Below are 19,493 nucleotides of genomic sequence, written 5' to 3'. Positions count from 1 at the left end.
TTTGTAAAGTAAAACACTTTCAAAAGGCCTTCGGGGCGTCTGTATTGTCTTTCGTTCTGTGCCACGTACTTGATCCAGTTCTTCGAACAGGACGTCTAAGGCAGTTTACCGTTTTTCGACACCAAAGGCCCCATAGACGATGGAACGGAGCCCGTTCAAAAGATGCCCCGTTTGCAACTCCAAATACACTCACATTGATGTGCACCCAGTGTGCAATAAATGCCTATCCCCGGACCACGACTAGGCCAGCTGCATGGCCTGTTCTAGGTTCAGGTCGAAGAAGACTCTTCGGCTTCGACGCGCTGCAAGTCAGTCGGCGCAGAAAACGGCGCCCGACCCGGATAACATCTTCGAGGCTGACGACGAGGGCGTCGAAGAGGATCCTGAACAGTCTGATCCTGTGTCGGAGCACGACTCTACCTATGATGAGGTCGAAGAAGAAGCCCACGCCCATGAGGAAGACGCCGTCTAGGTAGAAGACGACTCAGAGGCCATCGGAGCAGTCGATGACGACTCGAGCGATGAGCAAGGCCCAGTCGCGGGGACTAATACTGACACTGTACTTTCTAAGGCTCAGGTCGAGGCATCGCCGGAAGCCCTTAGCCAAGATCTTAATCCACATTCTATAGCCCCACGTCAAGGCCCGACGAAGAATATTTCTAAGGAGCCATCGGTCGATCAACCACAATCAGCGGTGAAATCGAAACCGACAGATGCTAAATCGAAACTACTAAAGACAGTCCTCGGATCGACTGCTTCAGATTCATCGGCTCCAATCAAATCAAAAAGTGTCATCCACCCTTCGGGGTCACAAGGGGGCGTCGGCCCAAAGATCTGGGAGCCGGAGCCCGTATCTACGGTCAAGCACGTTGCACTGATGCCGTCGACGTCCAAAGATGGCGACACTGGCAAAGGACTCAAGGCTAAGAAGTCTCAATCCAAAGCTTCCAGCTTCCAAGCCAATAGTGGGAAAAGGCCTTTGACTCGAAGATCAAAATTGACCCGACAGCAGAGCATGTCACGTCGAAGCAGAAGAGCGTGCCTGCTGCGCACCCGGAACTCGAGTCGACGCAAGGCCGCAAGCAAACTAGTGATCAGACTAAGTCGTTCGGATCGAAGACAGCGCCGCCCTCGAAGGTATTTTCGTCTCCAATGCTTACGCCACCAATTAAGTACGGACTGCCCCTGACCGCTCGACCCAAGGCGTTCGAGCCACAAAAAAGCACCGACACAGCCAAAAAGGTGTCGGTAGTATCAAGAAATCAGCCCATTGAGGATGACGTGGTGGTCCAAGCGGCCTCCTATGATGTTCAGTAAAAACTATTCATCGACTCCGATTCTGGCAGACTCACTATTTACAAAAGAACGATCATTCCAGAAAATCCTTTGAAGTCATACAAGATCCCACTCAAAAAGAAAAATGACTCTGCCACCTCACCTGTTCTTTTTTGAACCTGTGGAGTTCTAAGAACAAGAATATGCCTATTCTCCCACACGTACCAATGAGGATGTGGGGGAGGGATACAATGAGGATGAATTTAATTATCCTATTGACACAGATCAAGAGGGACCTCAACCCTGGACTGACCCTGTTGACCCACACACCACGCCTGACACTCTGTCCTATACCATCAAAACCTCACCTACTAAAGATACTGCTGCGTTTAACGCATTGATTGAAAGGGCAGCCATTAACCATGACGTGGAAATGCACGCTGACCCAGTGGAGGAAGACTTTTTGTTTGATACTTTCTCAACTTCAGAAAGATCAGTAAAGACATTGCCTATGCTAAAGGGTGTCAAACACGCTGGTGACATTTTCAAGGAGACCGCAAGGGTTGTAAACCCAAGGATTGAAAGGAAATACCGGCCTGCGCCTGTAGACACTACGTACATCAAGGGCCAGCTCCCATTGGACTCCCTAGTGGTGGCTAATGCTTGTAAGAGAGCGAACTCTCAGACAAGTGGTGATTCTCCTCCTCCGGACAAAGAATCCAAAATCATGGAAGCTTCTGGCAAGCGAGTAGCGGCTCAAGCGGCAAATATTTGGAGGATCTCAAATACACAGGCCCTATTAGCCAGATATGATAGGGCTCATTACGACACGTTAGAGCAGCTACTACAAACACCTGCCTGATGCATATAAGGAGGGAGGGAGCAGAAATGCTGATACAGGAGGGCGAAGCTGATTTCAAATGCATCCATTAAATGTGCGCTAGATGCAGCAGACACAGCAGCTAGGGACATCAACACAAGTGTGATGCTTAGAAGGCATGCCTGGCTACGCATCTCTGGTTTTAAGCCAGAGATCCAAACGACTTTAGTCAATCAGCCGGTTAACCCGGACTTTCTGTTTGGTCCTGATGTAGACACGACCCTAGAAAAAAATTAGGAAAGACAGCGAAATCTATGGGAGCTCTGCAGTCACAACAGTTCAGGGGCGGTTCCTTTCGTCGCTCCGGTAACAGGGGAGCCTCTAGAGGTCAAGCATCACAGCAAGTCCAATACAACAAAGTGGGCACGCAGACCACCTATAACAAAAACAATAGGGTGGATATCGTGGGAACAGCACCAAAGGCAGAGGACGAGGAAATAATGCCAGATCCTCTGCCACCAACAAACAGTGATGTCTTGTCACTGCCCCCAGACCATGTAACACCGGTCTGGGGAAGACCTCAGCAGTTCCTGCCAGTCTGGGCAGGCATTACCACAGACAGGTGGGTTAGACAACTTATCCAATACGGCTATTGTCTGGAACTAACCTCCACTCCACCCAACATACCCCCAAGGCACCGTCCTATGTCTGCAGAGCACATGCACTTATTGCAGCAAGAAATCATCTGCATGCTGCAAAAAGGGGCTATAGAACTCGTGCCTTTAGAACAGGGTACAGGGGTGTACTCACTGTACTTCTTAATCCCAAAGAAGTACGGGTCTCTCCGGCCCATTATAGACCTCATACCCCTGAACCAGTACATCTTGTCAGAACATTTCCACATGCTGACTTTGTGGCAAGTCCTACCATTGCTCAGTCAGGGGGACTTCATGGCAACCCTAGACCTAAAGGACGCATATTTCCACATTCACCCAGGAAATATCTCCGGTTCACCATAAACAACCAGCATTACCAGTTTCTGGTCCTGTCTTTCGGGGTCACTACGGCCCCCAGAGTGTTTACCCAGTGCTTTGTGACAGTGGCTGCGCACCTTCGGAGACAACACATCCATCTCTGTCCTTATCTAGACGACTGGCAGTGTGGCAAAAGAAAGGAATTGTTAATAAATGGACTTGGAATAACATTGAACATTGTACATGTCTTTGTGAGGACTAGGAGTAGCTGGTGAAATCACTTGTCTTTGGAGTTGTAATGGCGAAAATGATATTTGGAGAATAGCAACTAAGAGGGATGTGCCTTGGTACTTTATCTAATTCTAGACGACTGGCTTGTCCAAGCAAAGTCAGCCCAGCAATGTGCCAGCCACATGTCCCGCACGATTCACCTCCTACACAGTCTAGGATTTTCACTAAATCATCCAAAATCTCATCTTCAACCCGCACATGTACAACAGTACCTAGGAGCGACAAACACTGTCGCAGCAACAGCGCAGCCAAACTCTGCCAGTCAACAGCATGCAATTGTTGATTCAGAAATTCAGGGCCCAACACTCGCAGCGCAAGTATTTATGCAGTTGGTAGGCATGATGGCCTCCTGCATCTTCATAGTCCTCACGCGAGGCTACACATGCGTCCTCTTCAGGAGTGCTTGGCACAACAGTGGAACCAGGCTCAGGGACATCTCAAAGACCTAGTGTTGGTGACCGGTCGTGATGCAACTCTCTGCATTGGTGGAACACACAAAACCTTTGCAGGGGACGACCGTTCCAAGAGCCTGTACCACAGATAGTGCCGACGACTGATGCATCTCTCCAGGGCTGGGGAGCGCATGTCCTCCATTATACATGAAGGTGTTCAAACTGCATTTGTGCAACAAAGTCGTGCTGATCCGGACGGACAACATGACTGCCATGTATTACATCCAGAAGCAGGGAGGCACACACTCTCCACAATTGTCACATCTAGCCCAAAGCATGTGGAAGTGGGCCATTCAAAGAAACGTGTTCCTCATGGGGGAACATCTCCTAGGCAAGGACAACCAGATGGCGAACCTGCTCAGCAGGCACAGCCATCAGATGCACAAGTGGGAGATACATCCCTCGGTGCTCCAACCGTATTTCCAGCAGTGGGGTCATCCAGAGATGGATCTATTCGCCACAAAGGAAAACGCAAAATGCCAAACCTTCGCCGCCAGGTTCCCACACCCGTAGTCTCAGGGCAATGCGATATGGATGAACTGGTCAGGCAGATTTGCGTACGCTTTTCCTCCAGCACCGCTCATACCCCTAGTGGCACGCAAACTGCGGCAGCACTCCATGATGCTCATCCTAGTTGCGCCAACATGGGCAAGGCAGGCGTGGTACACCACGTTCCTAGAACTTTCAGTGGTGCCTCACCAACGACTGCGACTCACACCCAGTCTCCTCACTCAGAGCCGTGGAGACATTCAGCACCCAGATCCGCAACAGTTGAGCCTTGCAATATGGCTCCTGAGGTCATACAGTTTGGCTACCTGAACCTGCCCCCTGACTGTATGAACATCATCAAGGAGGCAAGAAGACCTACAACCAGGGCTTGCTATGCGGCAAAATGGAAGCGATTTGTCATTTATTCCAATAATGACATAAATCCGCTAGATGTATCAACGCAAAACATTGTTATTTGTTGCATCTATACAGATGCAATCTGGCATATAGTTCCATCAGGATACATTTAGCTGCAATGGCAGCTTATCTTCAAAACAGACAGCATCTTTCCCTTTTCAGGGTGCCAGCCATTAAAGCTTTTATGAGGGACTCAAGAGAGATTCCTCCCAGACACCCACCTTCTCCTGTCTGGAATCTGAACATAGTTCTCACCAGACTAATGGGACCACCTTTTGAACCTCTTCCCTCTTGTGAGATACAGTTTCTGACATGAAAAGTGGCCTTTCTAGTAGCAATCCCATCGCTAAGAAGAGTAGTGAGCTTCAAGCCCTAACTATTCAAGAGCCTTTCATACAGATTCACGCTAATAGGGTAGTGCTGCGTACCAACCCTACATTTATGCCGAAGGTACTGTCGCAGTTCCACATTAATAGAACCATAGAACTGCCCGTTTTCTTCCCAAATCCAGATTCAGTGGCAGACCGAGCACTGCACACACTGGATGTTAAAAGAGCTCTCCTGTATTACATAGACAGGACAAAAGATTTCAGGAAAACTAAGCAACTGTTTGTTGCCTTCTCTCCACAGCACAAAGGCAACCCCATTTCCAAATCGGATATAGCCAGATGGATTGTTAAGTGCATACAGATCTGTTATCAGAAGGCTAAAGGCACATTAACGGTTTCCCTGAGAGCGCATTCCACACGCAAGTTAGGGGCATCCATGGCTTTCCTAGGTAACATTTCTCTAGAGGATATATGTAGAGCAGCCACATGGACCACCATACATACATTTACCAAACGCTACTGCGTAGAGGTACACTCCAAACAGCAAGCTGCTGTAGGACAGGCTGTTCTCAGAACTCTTTTTCAGACTGCTGCAGCTGGCATGGGCAACCACCGCTAAGGAGGAAACTGCTCTTTACTCTATGCACAGATATGAATTCAGCAGCCCACATGTCTCGAACGGAATATGCTACTTACCAGTATGCATCTGTTCTTGGCATGTAGGGCTGCTGACATTCATATCGCCCGCCCTCCTCCCCGGTGCCTGTCGCAGCACTCGGAATCATTTTCAGGCATGGTCATCACTTACTGTATTATACTCCATCTCTGCCACAAAGGCGAAAAACAATCTGAGGATGCCCATGCGCACTGTTGTCCAGGGGAGGAGCCACCTATCTTGTGATACTTCGAATACTCTTCCAGGACAACAATGTGCAATCATCCGGACCCAACACTAGGCGGCGATCTATGCACAGATATGAATGTGAGCAGGCTTACATGCCAAGAACAGATGCATACTGGTAAGTAGCATATTCCTTGCAAGCCCCACCGTACATAGCGGTGAACGATACAGCACATCTTGCATCTGACACAAGCCCCGTGATACCGGTGCCACCTCTTTCCTTGCTTACGTGGAATGTGCGATGCCTGGGAGACAAAATAAAACTGGGTCTGGTCCTGCACTGTATCAAGAGGGGCGCTCCAGCGGTAGTTTTGCTGCAAGAGACTCACCTTATCGGCGCCACAAGCAAAGCGATGGATAGATGGATAGGGGTTCAAGATGGTGGCACACTCTAGTTTTCTTCAGGGTCCAGGGGGGTAGGTATACTGGTAAGAAAACAATTCCCATTAATAATACACAAAGCCAAAACTGATGGATTGGGGCGGTTTGCAGCCATTATCACTGAATGGGAGGGACGGCCCCTTCATATAGTTTCCGTCTATATCCCCCCTGCACTACATGCCGTGGCGCTCCCAGATCTGAGTTTTTACTTTGCCTACCGTTGCCTACCGGAGGGTGAACTACTCATTGGTGGAGACTTTAACACCATTATGGACGAGACCATTTTTGCGAGCAGGTAACTGGAGTGTCATGCCTTGGGAGTTTTATGGAAGCACTTGGGCTCCTGGATATATGGCGGTGGCACCACCCAACAGCGCAGCAATTCACATACCACTTTGGGGGCACACAATAGCCTAATGAGAATAGATTACTTCCTGGGGTCGGCGGGCAGCCTTAAGAATGTAGACAGTATAGAGATCAGACCTAGAGGCATCTCTGACCATTCCCCACTACTCCTGAAGTACACTCACTACCACTAGACAAGGCGGCGTATCTACCTGATATTTCCTGGCTGTTTACAAGTCCCCCAAGATTAGGAAGGCAGTCGCTCGGGCGACAGGCCATTCCTTCCAAAAAAATGCTGCATCAGTTGACTCCCCGACCATCCCATGGAAGGTATATAAAACCGTTCTCTGGAGAAGCCATTTCAGCGCATAAGCTGCTAGAATTGCTAAATCTGGAGCCAATGATACAGGGACTCAAATGGACGGAGAGCTGGGAAGATCGTGTTTCCTTGTATGCGGGCGATCTCTTGTTAAATCTGTCCTCTCCTAGGCGCTCCATACTGACCCTTCTAAATATTTGTACGATTTTCAAGAGGGCGTCTGGATATACCATAAACTGGTCCAAATCTATAATGTATGTGTTACACGGCCCCCCACCACAGCTCCCCGTGGACTGCCCACTCCGGATTTCAGAGTGCATTTAAATATCTGGGCATATACGTCACCACCGACTCCGTGGATTTCTTTCAAAGGAATCTACAACCACCACTGGACCGTCTCAAGAGATGTGTGCCATTGGGAAACTCTGCCCCTGACTTTGCTAGGAAAAGCACCGCTCTTCAAGATGATGGTCCTACCCGCTTCTTATAAGTACTGGAGAATACGCCGTACCCGGTGTATCCAAATTACTTTAGGGCGATTGCGGCACAGGTCTCAAGCCTTATGTGGGGCAACAAGCTGGCACGAATCTCACAATCCAAGTTAGTGCGCGGCTGGTATGATGGAGGAATAGCACTTCCAAACACAACTTTACTGCTGGGCAGCGCAACAGAAGGTAATTAACCAATGGCTGCATGTTCCGCAGTCAGACCCAGCATTTAAGGCAGACAGAGCAATATTAGGTAAGAAAGGTATGCTCTCTCCCCTCTACGACAGAAAACTGACCCCAGCAATGATTGGGTCTCAGACACCGTGGGCATCTGGCATGCCGCCCAGGCCAAACTGGAATGGCATGGAGTTCTGACCCAACTCACTCCATTGTGGGACATAAAACGACTGGGTAGACTTCGAAATAGTAAGGGCTTTGACAACTGAGATGATATAGGCATATCCACGGTGGGTGACATGTTGTATAATGGTGAAATAGTTCCATTTGAGCGTCTCCAACAACAATATGAGCTGGCGGCTATGGAGCTGTTTAGATGCACGCAGATCAGACATGCCTTAATGACCGCATTGCCGCCTGGTACTGAAGTCCTGGAGGCATCACCTATGGAAGATAGGTTACTGACAGAATATTTGCAAAAAAAGGCCACTTCACTCGCATATCGTAAATTGGTAAATAACTTGCTGGACCCAACTGGGCCCCTTCAAGACAAATGGTCCCATGATTTAGGCGATTTCGACGACTCTGAATGGCAGGAAGAGTTGGCTTCCCTGCGGGAGGTAGGCATACCCTCACGATTTAGGCTAATGCAGCTTAAAATCCGTTCATATTACACCAGACACACCCTACACAGGATAGGTAGAACGCACCCTTTCTGGCTGCGGGGATGAGGGTACCTTATACACCATATGGGAATGTCCTAAAATTATGGAATACTGGACACAAGTGATGAGGACAATTTCACAATCAGAGGGAGTATCACTAGTACCTGAGCCGAGAAGGTGTTTATTAAATATATGGGAACCTAATGACTTAACTCGTCCAGCTCCGAGCTGGGCCACGCAGGGTATCATGGTGGCTAAACGGAACATTGCACAGAATTGGGGAGCGGTGGAGACACCATCTCTTGCTGCATGGAGTAGGGACATGGATGTGATTATGATAGCCGAAAGAACGGTGTTCAGCAACCGGGGTGCCCCCAAAAGTGGAGTAAAATCTGGGGGCCTGGAATAAATACAGGGGTGACATGCGATCCACCGCCCGAATCAGAAGATGAAGACCCTGAAACGGAATGACAGAGACAAAATAAACCTCAAGTGGGGCTCCGATCATATTGGGGTAGTAATGCAGAGATGTGATCATGAAGTGTTGAGTGTGCTTGACTGTTCTGAAAAGGTGTATGACGTTAAAATACTTCGTACAAGGTTTTTAAATTGCACTGATGCTGAGAAAAATAAGTCTTTTTCAAAGAAACACGAGTTTCTAAATATAGTATTGGGACAGTTGGATCGGAAGCGCAACAGTGGTTCTGGAGTGTCAGAAAAACCTTGGATTAAACGGGTGTTAAAACTGAATAAAAAAAGAGAAAACATTGTGTTTGAGGCATATGAGCTGCAGATTACACACTATGCATAGATGGCCACCTAGTGTTGGACCCGGATGTTTGCAGTTTGTTTTGTTGTAGAAAAGTCTTTGGGCGACTCCTCCTTAGGATGATACTGCGCATGGGCATCAGCTCCATCCCCAGATTACTTTTTTCGGCAACCGGACTCGGATGTGTTTCCAGCGCTCTGTGTTGGAACCGATTTCCTTCGGCGCGCAATCCTTACCAAACTACAAAACTTAGTTTCAAACGCTTTCCAGTCGACGCGCTTCTTCAAACATCAAGGATCTCTATTCCGGTCGTCATCGACTGCCTTCAAGCCTACCTAGGCATTGACTCCAGCTCATGGAAAGGATGCCATTTAGAAAGTGTCCTCCATGTGGGTCGAAGTTTCCCCACATCGACCTTCATGAGGTGTGTAACCTCGGTCTCTCCGGAGCCCGAGGCAAAAGACTGCTCAGCTTGTGCCTCTTTCGAGGAAGGAGTCAACGTCCCAGAACAACACGACGTCAACAGCAGCTCTGAAGCAGAAGATTCCAATGTTGAGGACATCACTCCAACGCAGCGGGTCGCTAGTAAGACCGTTGACCCCGACCCCTCCTCGACACAGAAGGCCCTGGTCACACCCTCGCCCTCCAGCTCTGGTGCACACCGTCAAACTGCTTCTACTGCCCCACTTTCGGGCCCGGCTAAGAAGCTAACCAAGCCTTCAGGCGACTCCAGCTCGAGTCGACCTTCACACGGTGCTGGTGCACACATACCGGCACCGAAAAATTCAACGGCCCAACATCCAAAACATCGGCACTGAAGCACACTACTACTCCTTCGGCACCGAAACCCAGGCCGGATCCAAGCAAACCCACTTCAGGTTCCAAAACACCACCGGAACCGAAAAAAGCATCGGATCCGAAAAAGTCGTCTGATCCGAAAAAGACAGCTGCCTCCCCGGTGAAAGACGTTGCCAAGAAACCAAAACAAGCCATCTCGGTGCACAAGACTCCCTCTGCACCAAAAGATCAAAAGACTCTGGCCAAGAACCCAATCACTGGACACCTAGTTTTGGCTCCAAAAAAGCGACCACTGGACATACCAGTTCCGCATTCAAATAAGGACATGGCTACCTCTCCCTTAAGACTGCCCTCCCCCGTCTTTCACCTGTACCATCACCACCACCTCTTGTACCACAGCATTCTCCAGCATCCCCTATCACACCACACAGGGATGATAGCTCTGATGATATGGGGGGAGGGGGGGGGGGTAACATACCTGATCCAACCACGCCCACAGGATCCCCAGACCCGTGGGACAATTATACCACCCCAGATGTCCCAAATGTCCCTCAGGATGACATATACCCCTCGAGGCCTTCCCCACCAGAAGACACTAAAGGGTTTAATGAATTAATTTACAGGGCTGCACATTATCATGGGGTAGACATTTATACAGACTCTGTTGAAGACTTCCTGATGGATATATTCGATAATGCACAAAGGTCTTCATCCACTTTACCCATGCTTAAAGGAGTGATCAAGCATGCCCCTGAGGTCTTCAAAGACTCAATCAGAACTAGGGTCATTAACCCCCGGATAGAGAAAAAATATAAAGCTGTCCCTTCAGAACCAGCATATATTAAAGGCCCAGTACCACTAGACTCACTTGTAGTTTCCAACGCACGCAAGAGAGCTAACTCACAAACATCGGGTGTGGCTGCACCACCAGATAAGGAGTCTAAGCTACTTGACGCATCAGGCTAAAGAACAGCGTCTCAAGCAGCAAACTTGGCGTATCGACAATACACAGGTACTGCTAGCCAGATATGACAGGGCACATTACGATGATCTAGCTTCACTGATGAGGCACCTCTCTGACAAGTAAAAGGATAGAGCAAACAAGCTCATCCAAGAGGGGAAAAATATCACAAACATCTATTAGGTGTGCCCTCGATGCAGCAGACACAGACTCTAGGGCAGTTAACACCAGCGTTTTGCTACGCAGACACGCCTGGCTACGCATATCGGGGTTCAAACCTGAGGTACCCAGTGCCATTCTTAACCAACCCTTTGACGAACAACACCTATTTGGACCAGAGGTAGATGTATCATTAGAGAAATTGAAAAAAGATAGACACCGCCAAATCTATGGGAGCCCTGCAGTCTCAGGCTCCCAGACGTTAATTTTGTCGCTCATCCTATCGAGGTGCCACCAGGGGATATAATTCAGACACAGCTTCTACCTCATAAAAAGCCCCTACAGTCTACCTACAGTAAAGGCTACCAAAGGGGTGGGAACAAAGGCAGAGGCAAAAATAACAACTCGAGCTCTGCCTCTACCCCTGCCCAATGACTCCCTTCCCCCGCCCCATTCCACTCCTGTCGGGGGAAGACTACAGCAATACCTACCAGCCTGGGAAAACATCACATCAGACAGGTGGGTGCTCCATATAATTTAATCAGGTTATTGTCTGGAACGAACATCTACCCCACCCAAGCAGCGTCCAATGTCACAGGAACGTTCAACATTGCTCAGACTGGAGGTAATATCCCTCCTGCAGAAAAATGCAATAGAAATAGTTCCAGAGCATCAGAAAAACAAAGTAGTATATTCCCTATATTTCCTAATACCAAAGCAGGATGGATCTCTAAGACCCATCCTAGACCTTTAAACATTTACATACATTTGGGTCATTTTCACATGGTCACGGACCACACTACCAGTTCAAAGTGCTCCCATTCGGAGTCACAACAGCGCCAAGGGTGTTTACCAAATGCCTAGCAGTAGTAGCAGCACACCTAAGAAGACAGCACATTCACGTCTTCCCATATCTGGACGACTGACTCATAAAAGCCAACTCATACAGACAGTGTGTGCAACACACTCAGGCTACTATTCAACTGCTTCACGATTTGTGATTCATGGTAAATCACGTCAAATCTCATCTGCAACCCTTGCACATACAACAGTATCCCTGCGCTACAATAAACACCCAACTAACACTAGCTTATCCCTCTCCCGCCAGGATAACAAGTGTACAAACTCTCCTAACAAAATTTGAACCACAACGCTACCAGCTCGAGTGTTCATGCAGCTCATAGGAATGATGGCATCTTGCATATCTGTAGTACCTCACGCAATATTGCAAATGCGTCCACTTCAAGAGTGCCTAGCACGCCAATGGAACCAGGCTTAAGTTCAATTAACAGAGCTAGTGTTGGTAGACGGTCGGACTCCTCGTTCTCTGTAATGGTGGAACACTAAAAACCTTTCCAAAGGACGACCGTTTCTAGAGCCAGTTCCTCAAATAGTCATGACAGCGGACACATCCCTCTCCGGCTGGGGACCCCATCTACTGCATCACACCATGCAAGGCAGGTGGACACCGCAGCAAAAGTTACTCCACATCAATCATTTGGAGTTGCTAGCTGTGTTTCTAGCTCTAAAAGCATTTCAAACTCATCAGACAAGATGACAGCTATGTACTACATAAACAAACAAGGGGGGGGGACACACTATGCAGCTCTGTTAGCACAGCAGATATGGAGATGGGCTATACCGCTAAAGATCTTCCTCTTAGTCCAACGCGTCCCAGGAGTACAAAACACTATCGTAGATCTGCTAAGTCGACAAACACAACAGATCCACGAGTGGGAACTTCACCCGCAAGTACTTCATCCGTTCTTCCAAATGTGGGGAACCCCTCCGATAGACCTCTTGGCCACCCACGAAACCGCAAAATGCTAAAACTTTGCAGCCAGATACCCACACCCATTGTCCAAAGGCAATGCGATATGGATGAACTGGTCAAAACTATTTGCGTACGCTTTTCCTCCTCCCACTATTTCCGCGAGTGCTGCGCAAACTACAACAACATTCACTGACTCTCATTCTAGTCACTCCAACTTGGGCCAGACAACCGTGGTACACCACGCTGCTGCAAAAGCCTGTAGTACCACATCAGAGATTAAATCTATTTCCACGCCTATTAACACAGAACCATGGAGAGATCAGACACCCGTACCCAGCTCAGCTCAACCTAGCGATCTGGCTCCTGAGGTCATAGTTTTGTTACCTCAACCTTCCTCCAGAATGCATGAACATCATTAAAGAAGCTAGACGTCCCACTACCAGAGCATGTTATGCTGCTAAATGGAAATGCTTTGTCATATACTGCCAAAACAACCAAATAGATCCCCTAGACGTGTCTATCCAACACATCCTAGGATATCTATTACACCTTCAAAAGTGTAACCTAGCCTATACGTTGATCCGGCTACACCTTGCTGCCATAGCAGCATCCTTACAAAATAGACAACATCTATCTCTTCAGAGTATCAGCTATTAAAGCTTTCATGGAAGGACTCAAAAGAATAATTCCCCCCAGAACGCCACCAGCACCAGTGTGGAACCTGAACATTGTTCTTACAAGGTTAATGGGTCCTCGCTTTGAACCATTACATAAATGTGAATTGCAATTCCTAACTTGGGAAAGTAGCTATCCTGGTAGCAATTAATTCTCTTAGAAGGGTTAGTGAACTACAAGCATTTACCATTCAAGAACCCTTTTTGCAAATGCATCATAACAAAGTGGTTCTTCGTACTAATCCTGAATTCCTTCCTAAAGTCATTTCACCATTCCATCTAAATCAATCTGTTGAGCTGCCCGTATTTTTCTCGCAGCCTCAAACAGTTGCAGAAGGAGCTCTAAACACCTTAGACGTCAAAAGAGTACTGCTGTACTATATCGAAAGGACACAGTCGTTTTGTAAAACGAAACAACTTTTTGTGTCTTTTTCACTGCCACATAAAGGAAACCCTATATCAAAATCAGGAATCACCAGATGGATTGTTAAATGCATACAAATGTGTTTCCAAAAAAGCAAAACGCACGGTAACAATTCCTCCAAAAGTCCACTCAACAAGAAAAATAGGGGCTTCAATGGCATTCTTAGGGAACATCCCCTTAGATGACAAATGCAGAGCCGCTACATGGCTTACACCGCTCACATATCTATGCATAGTGTGTAATCTGCAATTCATATGCCTCGAACGGAAAATGCTACTTACCAGTATGCATCTGTTCTTGGCATGTAGAGCTGCGGAGTTACACACGCCCACCTGCACCCCCGGCTGCCTTGATCTGTTCCAGTATTATCTTAATTAGATACAAATCACATGGACATCACTACCTCTTATACAGCTCCATCACTTCCCTAATGGCGAAAAACAATCGGGATGGAGCCGAAGCCCATGCGCAGTATCGTCCTAAGGAGGAGTCCCCTATCCCGTGACTCCCAAAGACTTTTCTACAACAAAACAAACTGCAAACATCCGGGCCCAACACTAGGTGGCCATCTATGCATAGTGTGTAACTCTGCAGCTCTACATGCCAAGAACAGATGCATACTGGTAAGTAGCATTTTCCATTATAAATATATTAACTTCTGGGATGTGATATAGCTACTGGAACATTTCCATGCCCAGTTGTAGTTCATCCCAATGATGATGATGAGAACTAGGTTGATATATTTGAGGTGGCATGCTGTTCATCTAGATGGAGGTGATGTGGTAGTTCAGCTGTGGGATTTTGGAGATCTAAAGCTGATAAAAATAGACTAAGGAGTCCGGTCATAGGGGTTAACATGTCTTGTGTAACGTACCAAAGAGGTATATCTGAGGTGACAGAGGTCTCATTGCTGATGATATCTGTGGTGGGGTCAGTCAAGTACAGAACTGGAGAGGAGGAGTATACCTCTGAACTAAGAGCAGTGTGGATTTCAGCAGGAAACAGTCGCTCCACCTGCTAATTCATGTTATTGGAAGAAAGCATGCCAAGAAAGTGGTTAGCGTAAGTGATTACAGGGAATGGGTCTAGGAATGTCCATCGATCCTAAGGCATTACTTCCACCCACGGTATTTCATCATTTAGCCCCTCTGTGTTGGTCTTCAATCTATGGACAAAGCGTTGTTCCTGTCTGAATAAAGTACTGTTTGTCCATCTTGGTTGGACTCAACAATAGTCCATCTTAAACTTGCTGAGTTATGGTTTTTTTTCAGAGAAATGGCTCAGTAATTCAGTGTTCGTTTTTCTGCATCGTGTTGTGCTCTTGTGCTTCCCAATCCTGATCTTAACTGGTCAGGTGGTCATACCCACCTATCTCTCACCACAAGGGCACGTGATCGTGTAGATAATCGTGCATGCTTCGTTTCACCAGAGGTGCAGAGAAATAGTGAGACTGGCGTTTCCAATAAAAGTATTTATTTTTGCAATGTCCCGATGGTTTTATCGTATCATTTCTTCAGGCGGCTGCGGGTGCTGATGGTCCACCTTGCTTGGTCGGGTAAGCAACCTAGGGTCGCCTGGAGCATTTTAATCTGTCCGTATGCAGCAGGGGGCCTCAACGCCCCGTGCTGCGCAGAGCGCCCATGCCTATTACTGGATACACAGACCACTGAATGTCCCACATGTGCGCATTGAAACGATTGTTGCAGACCCAACCACGCTGCCTGCTCTATTGACCAGACTTGGGGATCGCCGTACGGGGATTCTAGACTCCTTGAATTCTGTCACGCATGCTTGGCATTATAGGATGGACGCCCAGGCGTGCTCGCTGTTATATGCTCCGAAGGCGGCGATAGAGTGGTGTTCCTGGCTCGCACTCTGTAGAGAGAAGGGAGTGTTGTTGGCGATGCACCTTTTGAACATTCACATCATGGGAGATCTGTTTGTGGTGGAAAGGAGCATACTTGGGAGGGGATTGTGTACGTTTGCACACCATTTCTGATGCTTGCACGCTTCAATTTCTATTGGGTGAGACCTGCACTAAGGGACCTTCTGGGGGATGATATGGAGGTACCCCGACGGTCACGGCATATGACTATGTGGTCAACGCTAAGCCCCCCGTTAAATTAATAACCAACTTATACCGCATCAACATCTCTGAGAGAACGACAGAATATGCGAAGCCGAGACTGGAGTGGCAATTTGATTTGCAAATTGAGCTTCGGGAGGAGATGTGGCAGTATTGCTGCACCGGCACCAGAAAGATATCCCTGAATGGGCGACACAGGCTCATACACTTTAAGTTCTTGAACAGAACTTACTATACCCCAGAGAGACTATTCCGGTATAAGCTGTGAGACTCCCCTAATTGTGAGAGGTGCAATGAGCAGGTCGCTGATTTTTTGCATGTTGCCTGGTCCTGCTCTACAGTCCTGTCATTTTGGCATGCGGTATACGGGGAGATCAACAGAGTCGTGCAGTTGGTTCTGGATCTACTCTTAGCCATATTGGGCTATTCTAAGCCCCTACATCCTGCGCATAGGCATCTAATTGACATTGCTTTCCTTATAGCAAATTGGTGCGTTACGCGCGCTTGGATGAGAGGCGCCCCCACTCAAGTCCTGGACGAGGAAACTGACTTACTGCTGCACGCAATCAGAGCTTTACAGCGACTTGATGCCTCCGCAACAGACCCAAGAATTTCTGGTCCTTGATGTTGGATGACGCGCTGACTCGTGACGAGACGGCTAGGGGTGATGAAACTGCGAAGGGCTGACATGGATAGTAGTGTGGAGTTGCCGAGCGAATTACCGGGCACTGCGACTGAGCAGCACTCTGAGTGAGGTGCCTGGGTAGTGTGATGATACTGATCCTGTGTTTCGAGTGAGACTGTGCTCTTCCGTATTCAGGATGGCCCATCTCCTATTACAATTGCCCGGGGTGTTGGACCGTGGATGTTTCTGGGCACTATGCCTGGTTTTGTTCCTCTGTGCTGCTTTGATTTATGTTTGATGTGCACCTATTAATGTCGCTGTGTTTTCCTTGCCTATTATTTGCTGTCAGAGAATATTGCTTATGATGCCTTTTCCTTGGTTTGTCTTTGTTTTTCTTTTGAAATGCCAATAAATTTAATATTTGTTTTTAAGTGTTTATTGAACAGTCTTCTTTCTCATGCAGAAGAAATGAACTGCTACAATCGTAATACTGGTTGCAAAGTACAATGCATACAGTAAGACTAAAAAAGTACTCAACTGGTGCTTCTAAAAGACACCTACCCCGGTATACCTAACCTAAGTCTAGTACAAGGGAAGAAGTAAGTGAGGTGTAGCTTAGTTTCAGTATTCTTTGCCAAGAATGTATCCAAGAATTCTCAAGGGGTCTAATCAGCTCCGTACCTTGGTTTTAGAATGAAGGTGTCTGGTATCTCTCTCTCTCATGACTCAATTTCCCAACAACCCGCAAGGGTCGCTTGGAAACACTGCAGCTGGATTTCTCTGCAGGAAATAAGACAGCGTCTCTCTCAGTGCGTCTGCTGGAGTGTCGGCTTCCTTCGGCACTTGCTGCAGCGATATGCGTCTTGCAAGTAGATAGTCGAACTGCTCCAAACCACTGTGTGTTTGCTTGGGCAAGTGTGGGCATATTTATACCTTGAAGGTGCAGAGTTTGACATAAGGTTGGACATAATAACATCATCAAAGGGTCTCAGTTCTTTGAAAACTTCATGAGTTCTTGGACAAATCAGTATTCAAGCAGGGGTAAGTCCCTGACTGCTGAAGGCGGGTATTTTCCAAGAAATCATTGTAGATTGACATGCCAAATCAGGACTGCATGAGCTATGTCTTAAAATGGTTGATTTCTATGCCTATATAAGCATACAGTACTTTATACCTATATAAGGGCATGAATCTGGAAAATTACACTAGGGTCCTAAAATGCCATACAACACCCACTCCATGTATAATATTCGAAATTACTAAACCTATAAGCATCTAAAACGTAAGAATGTGTTCGCAATCCCACCCAAAATACATAAAATGTATTCCAAAATGGTGTACACATAAATTAGTATTTGTACTGTACGCATTTTAAAAGTGATAGTTGTCTTTCAAAGCATATTCAACGACAGTGGCAATGCTATATGAAATAATAAAAAATGACATTTATGAATGGCTCTATGTTTACAGAAGAAGGGGGCGGAGCTTGCCGAGCTAGGAAATGGCCGCGCTCTAAGCGAGATCACCCGATGGAGCCACAGTCCTCTCATGATCCTGGGTGTCTGACTGCTGGAGGCCGTAACAACCCTGTATAAACTGCACAAGAGAAGAGCCTACCGTCCTCCGCAGATTCTTCCAGTGCTTCTACACGCTGTTTTCGGGCCTGCCCTCCCGGTGATCGGAGGGGTGCGCTACCCAGAGCACGAGACCACGCCGCAACTACGCGAGCCCGGGGCTGTGGACTAATGTAGTGGGCCTGCTGTGAGGGTGACTGCGTCTGAGCTCGCGCTGTTTGAGCATGCCCCAAGCCTTCCCAGTGATCGGAGGGGTGTGCTTCCCAGCGCACGAGACCACGCCGCCACTATGCGAGCTCGGGGCTCTGTACGAATGAAGTGGGCCTGCTGTGAGGGTGACAGCGCCTGAGCTTGTGCGGCGGCTGCCCTCCTGGAGCTGCCTGACTGGCATAGCTGTGGGCTGCCCCCCTGCCCCCGAAGGGCTCTAGCGAGCCTCCACGCGGCCGAGTGACCCCCGAGGTAGGCGCGATGTGGCTGCTCGTGCGGGGGAGCTCTTCTTCTGTTAGTGCTGCGGTGCGGGAAGGCGGCGAGGGAGTCAAGACACTTGCTGATGGACCCTCGGGTACCAGCCCTATCTCGAATTGAGGGCCTATTCTCTGCTTTACCACTGCAGCGCCTACAACGTGCTAAACCTCATAGCGCAGACTTCATTGCGTCCTGTGTCTTGTCGGCGGTGGCATCACTGGTGCATACCTGTGCTCTCTGCTTGGGATTCCCCTCGTCGTTGTCCCCCTGCGGCCGGCAGCCATGGGCAAGCCGGATAAAACCCAGCCTAGGCTGCAGTTCGACAGTCGGCGAAAAACCCCGATGACGCCTGCTGACCAGTCCGGTCGAAGCCAGGCAAATACATCTCCTGCTGCGCAACCCACATTAGATGTCCAGGTGGTGTTTGCAACTATACAGTCCACGCTCACCAACATTGATGGGAAGATGGATTCGCTAGCATACCGTGTGGACCACATCTCGGAGCGGCTGGATAAACATACGGAGCGCATCGACATGGCGGAGTGCCACATATCAGATGCTGAGGACACTGCGCAACAGCTCGAGCTGAAACATAAGAAGGTGGACAAAATCCTGCAGAGTTTGGCGGCGAAGACGGAGGATTTGGAGGCGCGGTCCCGGCGCTGCAATCTACGCATCCTGGGAGTGGCGAAGACCACACAAACTGGTAATATGGAGACATATGTTGAGACTCTTCTTTCCACCATCCTTGCCAGGGATATTTTTTCAACCAGTCTTTATCGTGGAGTGGGTGCATCGCACTTTGGCACTGCGCCCGGGGCACGACCCCGCCCTATAATAGCTAAACTCTTAAATTACAGA

The sequence above is a fragment of the Lissotriton vulgaris genome, chromosome 6, assembly GCF_964263255.1.
Source record: "Lissotriton vulgaris chromosome 6, aLisVul1.2, whole genome shotgun sequence".
In the NCBI taxonomy this organism is placed as follows: Eukaryota; Metazoa; Chordata; class Amphibia; order Caudata; family Salamandridae; genus Lissotriton; species Lissotriton vulgaris.
The sequence above is the reverse complement of the archived record's forward strand: the minus strand, read 5'-3'. Positions refer to the sequence as shown.